This window comes from Ciconia boyciana, unplaced genomic scaffold (genome assembly GCF_034638445.1).
Source record: "Ciconia boyciana unplaced genomic scaffold, ASM3463844v1 HiC_scaffold_164, whole genome shotgun sequence".
NCBI classification, from domain to species: domain Eukaryota; kingdom Metazoa; phylum Chordata; class Aves; order Ciconiiformes; family Ciconiidae; genus Ciconia; species Ciconia boyciana.
Genome location: NW_027328532.1, coordinates 1 through 10,291, shown reverse-complemented (window position 1 = coordinate 10,291; position 10,291 = coordinate 1). Strand labels below are relative to the sequence as shown.

The window sequence follows — 10,291 nt, the reverse complement described above, 5'->3', positions numbered from 1 at the left end:
CCCGCACTAGGGCCAAGGAGCGGAGGGTGCGGCGCCGGGTCGCGGGTGGCCCAGAAGCCGAGGGGATGGGGGAAAGCTGATGCCCCGGGACAGGGGGGAGGCCGCACAGGGACACGCGGGGCTGCCTGAGCGCTGGGGCTCACCGGGGGGGTAGGGGTAGTGCTGGGGAAGCTGCTGGGTCGGGGCCCTGCAAAAGGGTGGTCCCGACACAAAGCCCGTCCCCGTCCCCGGGTGCGTGTCTGTGTGTGTGGGGTTTCCAGGTCGTGCGGAGGGGTGCGGGGCAGGTGGGGAAGCATCGGACCCGGCGGAGCCGGTGGTGGTGCTGGGAATCCCGGCCCTGCGAGCCGGCTCCGCAGGCGCGGGGGCCCGCGGGTGCTGGTGAGGGGAGGAGGGCGTAGGGGCCGGTGTCCCCATAGGGTTAAATGGCACAGAAGGCAGCAGCCCGCAGCATGCTGGGAGCTGTAGTCCTGGGGTAGCCAGCTTGTGGTCGGGCACGTTGTTGGCAGGGCATGCCGGGAGATGTAGTCTTTCGGCAGGGAGGTTCCAGCCAGCCCCGCTGGTGTGTGCAGCACGCCGGGGTGCGTCCTCGCCCCAATGCTGGCCTCCGGGTACCTGCCGGGGCCGGCAGCCGCCTGCCCGCGGGGAACGGCCTCGGGCACGGGCGCGCGCGCGCGGGGGGCGGGGGGCGGGCGGGCGCGCGGCGGTGCCCGCGCTCACTGCTCCCCTCTGGCGGAGGAAACGCGGTACTGCAGGTCCGGCACCGCGCATGTGCGGTGGGGTGCCGCCGTGCTCACCGCGGCTGCCGTCCGCCGGTAACGGCAAGGCGGTGCCGCGGTGCCTGCGGCGCCGCCGCCGCGCTCGTTGCTGCCTCCCGGTAAGGAAACGCCGCCGCTGCCGCCGCCCGCGTGCACGCTGCCGGCGGGCGCCGGCGCGGAACTGCAGCGCCGGTGCCGCCCTGGGTCCGCGCCGCCCGCCGGGTGCTCGCTGCTGCCGGTGCCGCGGCGCGGTACTGCAGCGCCGACACCGCACAAGGGCGCAGCGGCGCTGCCGCCTCCGCTGCTGCCGCGGCGGCACGGCCGCAGCGCGGTGCTGCCGCCCGGCGTTCGGGCGCCAGCCCTGGCCCTCCGGCGCGCCGTCGGCGGCCGGCGCATGCGCGGTGCCCGGGAGCGGCATGGCGGCGCGCTGGGCGCGGGTCTCGGCGGCGGCGGGCGTCCTGGGGCAGCGGTAAGGCGAGCGAGCCCCTTTGGCGGGCGCGGGGTGTGTTCTGCCCGCTGGCTGCGGGACGGAAGCCTGAAAGTGCCCGCTGCGGCAGGCTGCCGGTGTGCCGGAGGCGAGCTGGGTCAGGGCAGCCCCAGGGAGTTGCCCGAGAGCTGAGAGAAGGGGAGAGGGGAAGAAGGCGGACACCCCCCCAGGCGCAGACGCCGGGCGGCTCCCCGCCCAGAGCTCCCCTGAGCCTCCCCCGGCCCCGCTTGCCCCCCCACGCGCAGCTGCCCCCAGCTCCAGCCCCTCCCCTGAAGCCTGTCCCGTAGCCCCAGGTCGCTCCCAAGCCCCGTCGTGCCGGTGGCAAGCTGGCCTTCCGCGCGTCTCGAGAAGCCCCTGCGGAAGGAGAGGCTTCAGCCGGGGCGATCTGCGGTAATAACGGCGGCTGCTTCTTCTTTCCCTCTCCCAGAGGCTGCGCTGAGGACACGGTCGTCCCTTCCTCCCCTGGGGCTGCCGGTGACGGCACCCGCCTCAGGCTTGCGTGGATTGTCTGTGCCTGGCCTGGCTCTCCTCGCGGCGTGGGGGCGAAAAGGGACGGGCGGAGCGCTTGCTGGCTGTGGGACAGGAGCTGCCGCGGCTGAAGCTGGAGAAAGAAGCCAGAGAAGGGTAAAGAAGAAGAAATGGAAGGCCGTCTGGCGGCTGCCTCCCGCTGCAGGCAAGAGAGAGCCTGCCTCTCCGGGTGAGGAAGGATCCCTCCTCGTAGTCCGCGGCAGGCCAGGCCGCCAGCGTGCACCGCAGGGTCTGTATGCGTCAGCCAGCGCGTGGTCTTGCTCCCTGTCCCTGTCTGACAATCTGTGTCCTGCTCCTCGTCCTTCTTTTTCCCCTCTCTCTATCGTCCGCCATCCTTCTTCCTGTCTGTCTTTTTCTCTTTCTATCCTTCTGCCCCAGCGCTTCTTTCTCCACCTCTCTCCTGCTCCCTGCCCTTTGCTTCCTCTCCCTGACCCTCTTCCCTGTCTCCGCTTTTTCCTTTCTCTCCTTCTCTGTCCTGCTCCCTGGCCCTTTTTTCCTCTGCCTCTGTCCTCTAGCCCATGGCTTGCTTTTTTTGCCCTTTTTCCTTCTTGGTCTCTTTGTACAAATCTGACCCTTTCTTGCTTTCCCAGTCCCTTTGTCCTGTTCCCTGTGGTTTTTCTCTCTCTGTCTGTATGTCCTGCGCCCTGTCGCCGTCACGTTCCTCTGTTCTTCTTCCTCTCCTTTGCCCCCACCTCTCTACCCCTCTGTCCTGCTCGCTGACCCTGCCTTTTCTTGCTCCATCTCTCTGCAGGGCTTCTCGTCCCTGTTGTGTTTGGATTTCCTCACGTCTCTGACCTTTCTTTCGGCCTTTCATTCTCTGGCGGCACCTCAGTCTTCTCCCTTGTCTTCCTTTTCTCTTTCCAGTCCTCTGTCCTGCTCCCCATCCCTGTATGAAATAGGGGCGGGTGCAGGCTCTGTTCTCTTGGGACTGGCGGGGAAAAAGCAGCCCCGGGCCGAGCGCTCTCCTGGGGTTCGTCGGGGGGTTTTGGGGCCGAACCCGTGTGCGAGCCGGGGGGAGTAGGGGCAGCCCCATCTGGCTCTCAGGTTCTGCTTGTGGAGCTGGGCAGCCTCTGCCGCTCCCGGCGCAGGTCGGGCAGCGGCGGCCCGGGGGCCTCCTGCGGCGCCGGGCGGGTGCCGGTGGCCGGAGGGGCGGGGAAGGGCCGCGGCTGCGGCGGGCGGGGGTTCCTGGAGGCGGCTGGCCCGGCTCCCGCAGGGGTGCTTGGGGCTGCGGGGGTTTGGGGTGCGGGCCCGGCACCCCCAACCAGTGCCGGAGAAAGCGAGCCGGAAGCAGCCGTAATAAAGCGATGCCCTGCCTGTGCTGGTGCGGCCCTGCAGAGGTGTGGGGCCGGGCCCTCCGCAGTGCCCAAGCGCTCCCAAAAAGTGCACGTGTGGCCCTGGGGGTGCAGGGCTGTGGGTGGCTCCGCTCCCCCCACCCCGCAGCATCACGCATGGGGACCGCAAAGGGGTCGGAAAGCAGAGAGGGTGAGCTGGTTTGGGGCCTGAAAATGGAGAGCAGGTCTTGTGTTCTCGGGGCTTGAAAAGAGGCTGAGGTGGCTGACTTTGGGGCTGAGAAACAGCTTGAGTCGTGCGTTTTCAGGACCTGCCAGAGGGGACCGAGCGGTACGTTTTTGGGCTGAGGAGCAGAGGTGAAGTGCTGCATTTTTGGGACTCGAGAACAGGCTGAGCAGGTGGGTTTGTGGGCTCAGAAATGGGAGCTGGTTTGGGGGCCCAAAGCAGAAGCCAGTTTGGCTGTTTGCGCAGGGCGGGGGGAGGGCGTTGGGGGCTGCGGGGGAAAGCAGAGGGTGGGCAGGGTGCACGGACCCTCCCTGGAGGGTGGGGGTCTGGTCGCGTCGGAGCCCAGAGTTCGGGAGGTCGGCGTGCCCCGGGCCAGCCTCTCGGTCTGAGGTGGCCTCTGGGGGAAGGGTGCTTTTCAGACCCCGCACGCCCTCTTGGAGCCCAGCTCTTCTTTGTACGCTGCTGAGAATAGTTCTTAACTACTTAATCGTACAAACTGATGAATCGGTATTTCCACAGCGTCCAGCTGTGATGTTTAATAGTCATATTCAAGTTCTGACAGCGACCGCTTTCCGAGCTTGTCCAAAGCCCAGACTGTGGCAAATAGCTGGAGCTCGTAAGGAGAAGGAGCTGAAATCCAGCGGAGCTTCGGTGCGGAGCCGGAGCTTCGGTTAGCCAGAGCTGTAGCGAGGAGGAGCTGGAAGGAGATGGGGTGTCCGCTGTCTGGAGCGTGCGTTAGCCAGAGGCAACGTTAGCTGAGCGGGGGCGGCCATGAGCCGGAGCGTCTGTTCGCTGGAGCATCCGTCGGCCGGACTGCGCTCCCAGCGGGGCTGCAGAGCGGCCGGGCGCAGGCAGGGCTGTCCCCAGCCAGCGTCTCTGAGCAGCAGGGAGGCGAGCGGTCCTTCTGCCAGCGGGGAGCCTGGCCTCTTCCCTCGGGGATTAAATCCACGCCCTGCGCCCCTCCCTGCATGGAGGGCGTCTCCCGGTCCCGTTCCTGGGGGTGGGAGCGAGGTGGGGGTGCCCCGGCTCTCCTGGGGCAGCCCCGCTGCGAGGGGGCGCGGGCGAGGCGGCAGCGGGAGGCAGCGGTGTCTCCCCGGTACCTGGCAAAGGGGAGAGGGGCCGGTCGGTTGGAGCTGCCTCAGGGCACGGCCTGGCCCCGCAGGGCCCCTCTGGCAGAACCCTCCCTGTGTTTTCCCCGTCGGCTGGGTGTGACAAACAGGATCATTTTTTGCCTCCTCTTTTCCCAGTGTCACCTTCGGCGTCACGTGCAGAAAATCCCGCGTGGTCGGTCCCGCTTGCCGCTCAGGGAATCGCGCGTATGGGGCCGGGGGAGCGGGGAGAAACCTTTGCGAGTTCAGGGACGCTGCAGATGCTCCGCCTGAAACCCAGAGAAAAGGCAAATCTGCTGCCAGTGCAGAAAAGGTGATGAAGACCTGCGGGTAACAGAGCGTGCCTCGTTCCTGGATTGGTCCCTTGGCAGTTCCGAAGGTTTTCCTTTCGGGTAAAAGAATGAACTTTCATCTCGGATAAATGAAGAGCTGCCTGTTACCTTCTTCAGGGTCAAGTGTTTCTCTTCTGTTTGTTCAGACTAACTTTATGGGCAAGTTGGCAAGAGCCTTTTCTTTTTATATGCACAACTACATTGTTAGTAACCTATGGTGTCAGTAGAGTTAATTTTGGAGCACCTAGACGCCAGTAGAAATAGAATGAGTGAAATGTGATGGAAACTGACATTTCAACTTGATTTTTATTCAATTTTTTTTTTTTCATTAGAGTGTTGATGGCATGCTGTGCTGTGGGTCAATCCGCATTCTCTTCCGTGGAGCCTTCAGTCTAGGAGTTTTATGTAAAAAAAGTTTGTCCTTCCAAAAAAGGACTAGTCATTCCTAGGCTTGAGGTGTAGACTTGGAGGGTCTCTGAAGTCCGTGATCAGGATTACAGCGTTGCTGCTCTTTGTCTTCACTTTCGTTAATTTCCCCACTGCTCGGTGGTGGTTGGGAGCCCTGAGTTGTCTTTTTTTTTTTTTTTTCTGTCTCTAACACATTTTTTTTCCCCCAAGGAGACGCTACGTTTAAAAGGGAATGAGTGTCCTGGTTTCGTCTGGGATAGAGTTAATTTTCTTCCTAGTAGCTGGTAGAGTGCTGTGTTTTGGATTTTAGGATGAGAATAATGTTGATAACACAGTGATGTTCTAGTTGTTGCTAAGAAATGCTTCCACTGGTCAAGGAGTTTTGAGCTTCCCGTGCTCTGCCGGGCGCACGAGAAACTGGGAGGGGACACGGCCAAAAGAGTTGATGGAAGCTGGCCAAAGGGCTATTCCGTGCCATCTGGCGTCATGCCCAGTATGGAGACTGGGGGGAGTTGGCCGGGGGATAGGGATCGCTGCTGGGGGAGTGGCTGGGCATCGGTCGGCGGGTGGTGAGGGCTTGCATCCCTTGTTTTTTCCTGGGTTTTGTTCCTCTCTTGCTGTCTTGTTGTTTTCCTTCTCATGATAATTCATTCTTCTTCTTCTTGTTTTGTTCCAATGATTAACCTCTTCTTATCTGAGGCCACGAGTTTTCTGACTTTTGCTCCTTGGCTTCTTTCCCCCATCCCCTGGGGGGAGGGTGAGCCAGCTGCTGGGTGGCACTTAATTGCCGACTGGGGCTAAACCACAACAGTTAGTTTCCTTCCAAACGTGTCAGTCAATGCACTCGAGTGATGATTATTAAAACCACCAAAACGGCACCTGTCTTACAGATCTGGACTCCTTCTGAACACGTATCCATCGCACGCAAATGTCATTGGGCTACAGATCATCTGCACTTCACGCTTTGACAAGACGGCGTGCTGAGACAGGGATGAGCTCTGGAAAGAAAAAAGGTACAAGGTCACGGGGTTTTTGGTCTGTTTTTTTGTGGGGGGCGCGTGTGTGTGGTTTAAAAAGAAGAGTGCGACGCTGAGTGGCGGCAGCCTGCAGAGCTCTCTTGCTGCCTGAGCTCTCCTTTTCTTCTCTTTCACTCCTCTTTCATGACTGTAATTGGAATTTGGACAACGGTAGAAGAGCAGGTAAGTTACTTGCCTGTGTAGATGTGCTGGTAATCCCAGGAAGGTCAATGCTTGAAGCCGTAGTGAATAACTTGGCCGCAAGTAGAATTTCCGAAGGAAGAAAAACAACGGGAAGCAAATAGCAAGTTACCGAGCGATTTGCGTGGGTCCACCACATGGCAGTTTTATTGCCAAACGCTGCTGGGCAGTATGCTCCAAGTGGCTCTTTTTGGTAAACGTGAATTTTCAGGAAGTTCAGGGTTGTGCGTGGCAAAACGTGTCCCTCTGTTTATGTATGCCGCTACGTAAACGTCCAGCGGCGGGGCTGTTGTTCCCTGCTCTCGATACTGCCACGGTAGTGCTGCGGTATTTAGACCCAAGAGAGGGCTTTAGGAAGGGAAGGAGAATGCCTGTTTTCTGTGAGGGCTACGAATGCTGACCCTTTTCTCTGCCGCTTTCCCGTGCGTGCGATGAAGCGGTTTTATTTTTCTCCCTTGTTCCTGGTCTAAATAGTTCTGAAGCTGTCGCTGCTGTGGGATTGCAAGTGGTGTTTCAAGGTTTTTGTGGGGTTCTAGTTACGGATCGCTTCTCCTGTGGCGAAGTGTCAAGATACGGTTTTCAGTGTAAAGCTTCAGAAACTGCATCCGCTGAAATCAGCGTAGGTGAAAGTGATGTTGCGCGTGCAGCTGTGCTCGCAGGGATGCTCGGCGGCTCCTCCTCAAAACAGCGAGGGGCGTGTGGCCATCCGGAGGGTTGCGCTCTGGGTCTGAGGGCGTGCCGTCTTCTTGCTGCGCTTTTTGCTGCGCAAACCAAAGCTGCCCGTGAGTCATGGAGGGGCACGGTTGTCTAAAAAGTGCCCAAGCTCTAGCGGCCTGTATCGTCAACTGTACCGAAGATGATGCAAAACACTTTTTCCTCTGCTCAGTTGTAGTCTTCACCAAGCTTCACCAAAAAAGGAAGCTTTAGATTCCTACCCAGCTTTATGCTAAAGGGTTTTTTTCCTCTCTCAGCAGAATGTCAGCCGCCACCATTTCGCCGCGGTCGCCCTTTCTTCTGCCAGGAAAGTGCAAGACGGACGGAAAGGATCCGTAGTGGTCTGCAAGTCCACGGTATGTCTACGATGTGTGCCTGCGTTTTTCCTAAGGTACTCGTAGCGGGGACTTGAAAGTTAAGGTGAAGAATGTGCCAACTCTCCTTCTGTAGTTTTTCTGTGAAGTATTTCAACACAAATACTACAGATAGAAAAAGGCGTGTTCTGGAGCGTGCCTACGCAAAGCTGACTTCCCTCCGTTTCTTTTCTCTTCCCGAAAGCGTAATCTTCTGTTTCTGTGCGCTTCCTATGAAATGATACTGTGAAAATAATTTTGTACTAAAAGAGGAAAGAAACTGTTGGGAAGAGTTCAGGTGTTCAGAAGAAAGAGCCTTTGTTTTCCTGGGAAAAGCTTTCTGCTTTTTCAGTCAGTAAGGTTTTAAAATATCTTGTAGGAGTACTTGAAAAGCCTTACTGCGATCCTAGCATCCGTACGAAAAGCCGTCAAGGTCAAAGAAGAGACGTGGCCAAAACGGGACAAATGGGCGTCGCTTCCGCGTGTTTTCCAGGCTTTCCCAAGAAGCGTTAGCAGCCTTGTAAGTACCGCCAGTGAGTCCTGATGTGGTTTTGGTGAGTTACTGCTTCGAGAAGGTCCTTTTTCCTGAAGCTACGGTGTGTAATTTTTGACTTCAGTTGGGAAGAGATTTTCCCGACTGGCAATCCTTCTCATTCAAAGAAGTTGCATTTGATGAACTTCCCATCGGAGCGGCTGGACGTGCCAGTAGAAGTCATCAGCAGCAAGACTTTTCACTCTCTTTAAAAACACCCAGAAAAGTCAATTTCCTTCCAAGGACCCAAGCCCAGCACGTCTTCCAAAAGCTGATGGCATCGCTGGTCTTTGGTTCTCGGTTGCAACAGCCGAGATATGATGGAAAGGCGTTCCTCTGCATGCTTCGGTACAGCCAAAAGCATTAGCAAATCTGCCGGTCCCTTTTGGTAGCCTGATGTATTGCAGCACTGGGGATTTGATTTCTGCGCCCCCCTTCCCCCAGTGAAACCGTCTGGGGGATCTCTTATCTCACTGACTTTTCTATCAAACTGGAACTTTAAACAGAAGTTAAAATGGTGTCATTGACAAAGCGACTGGCACTGTTGAAACTGTAACTGCCCAATAGCTGTGGCATGCAACTTAGGAGGTGTGTTTCAGCAGTGAGGTATTTGTTCTCCGTGTTTCAAGAGAGAGGCAACTGAACGTTACGGGGTTTTCCCCAGTATTTTGACGGCGTGCTCTGCAGTGCTTTATTTCTGCCTCTCTTTCCATGGCGCGTTTCTGGCGCTTCAGTAGCGTCTCTCTTGGGCAGCGCAGCTGGGCAGATGTCACTAGGAGGGACATAGCGCACAACCCCCCCCAGTCACGTTATAACCGTGCATTTTGGAGAGAGATGGTTTAACGGTATCCCAGCTGTGCAAGGTAAATGAATGCAAAAGGAAACTCAAATGCTTTTCTAGTGTAAGTCTTGTTGTTGGATGTATATAAACATACGGCCACCTTTTTAGCGTAGAGTGAATTACTGAGATGTGTTCTTTATTTTCCATGTTACTCTCTAAAGGTTTACACTTCCCTTTCAGCTTTCTTGACCGAGCGAGCAAGACGTGCAGCAGCAGCAGCAGCCGCGAGGGCCGTAGCCGTTGTGGTGGATCCGTAAGCGTAGATTCTGATGACGGTCCGGCCTTGTCCTGCAGCCTCACCGGGTTGTGGTGCTGCAGCAGTGCTGGAAGGAAGCGATGAGGCGTTTTCCAAGAGCAGCAAGAGCGTTCACTTTTAGGTGAAGAAGGTGTTGAAAATCCTACCGCTTGGTCTCAATAGGGATTTGAAGCGTTGCAGTCAGTGTAGCTGTTAAAGCGTGCGCTGTATCTGGAGCGGACCCGTTTCCCTAGAATCCTGCTTTAGCTCAGCTCCTCTCCTATCCCTTATTCTGACTGAATCCCTGTACTTTCTGCTGTGCTGTTTTTTTCATGTGCTGAAAGGGAATGTGGGGTTTTTGTTTTTCAGCGGTCTTGCTGTAAGCGTCTGGTGGTGCTCCCAGATCCCCCCGGCCAGGTTTCTCTGCGGGTGGTGAAGCATGGTGAGGGTCAGGGGCCAGCCCTGTGGCTGGAGGCTCCTGGCTCTGTGTGCGGTGGGTGCCCCGCAGGTGGTGGGGAGAGCCCGGGGCCGAGAGGGACCGGGGCCGTTTGTTGCCCTGGGGAGCCCGTCGCAGCGCGGGAAGGGAGGGGGAAGATGGCGGAGCAGAGGCCGAGCGAGAGACGTGGCACCGTCCTCGGGCACGCTCCCCTATGGCGTGGGGCGGCTGCCAGGCTGCGGGACAGGGGCTGGGGCTGCCCCCCTTTATTTTTCTAGCGGAGCTCCTTTTTTGGTGGGGCATGTACATATGTAAATGGCCTGATGAAAGTAAGTGTAACCAGATGTAACCAAAATTGTTAGTTTGTTCTTTTTGTAACTAAGCAACATAGAGATAGGAGCAGGTTAGACAATGCTTTAATATTGTGTTTGTACACCTATGGCTATGGCTATGCTACTATGCCCAAAGACAATTGGACAAGGAGTAGTACGGTCATGCTGCTACGTTCCCAGTACAGCTCCCAGCCCATCTTGGACAAAGAGTCAAGGGTGGTTAGAATAATTGGTTTGTGCTAAGGGTGCCGAATCATTGTTAGGAACCACGCACCATGAAGAAGGGGAGCAAGTTACATAAGCAAGGTGGGATTGCGCATGTCCAGAAGAAGGGGTCGACTAAAGGACACACCTGTACGGCCACCAAGGACCACCAGAGACCCCACGGAAGCCCCTCGGAGCTCAAGGACGCATGCGTAATGACCACGCAAGTATGATAATTAGTTCCGGAAATAGAATGAATATGCATTATCATTCCAGGAGACTTGATGCATATG

General features: G+C 57.6%; 2 long non-coding RNA genes across 8 annotated transcripts; both read left to right on the top strand.

Annotated features, from left to right (window-relative positions):
• Nucleotides 1-843: 843 nt before the first annotated feature.
• On the top strand, nt 844-6,135 carry LOC140646077 (uncharacterized). 5 transcript variants are annotated; one of them, XR_012040312.1, is made up of 5 exons: nt 1,147-1,224; nt 1,670-1,999; nt 3,368-3,458; nt 4,533-4,786; nt 6,025-6,135. It is a non-coding gene; the product is annotated as an uncharacterized lncRNA (long non-coding RNA). The 5 variants fall into 5 exon arrangements; XR_012040311.1 differs by having other exon boundaries at nt 4,533-4,885; nt 6,025-6,128; XR_012040310.1 differs by lacking the exons at nt 1,147-1,224; nt 4,533-4,786 and adding an exon at nt 844-874.
• A 1,185-nt stretch (nt 6,136-7,320) lies between these two features.
• LOC140646076 (uncharacterized) lies at nt 7,321-10,172 on the top strand. 3 transcript variants are annotated; one of them, XR_012040306.1, is made up of 4 exons: nt 7,321-7,421; nt 7,798-7,938; nt 8,972-9,168; nt 10,058-10,172. It is a non-coding gene; the product is annotated as an uncharacterized lncRNA (long non-coding RNA). The 3 variants fall into 3 exon arrangements; XR_012040305.1 differs by lacking the exon at nt 10,058-10,172 and having other exon boundaries at nt 8,972-9,369; XR_012040307.1 differs by lacking the exon at nt 10,058-10,172 and having other exon boundaries at nt 7,798-7,972; nt 8,972-9,369.
• The last annotated feature ends 119 nt before the right edge of the window (nt 10,173-10,291 follow it).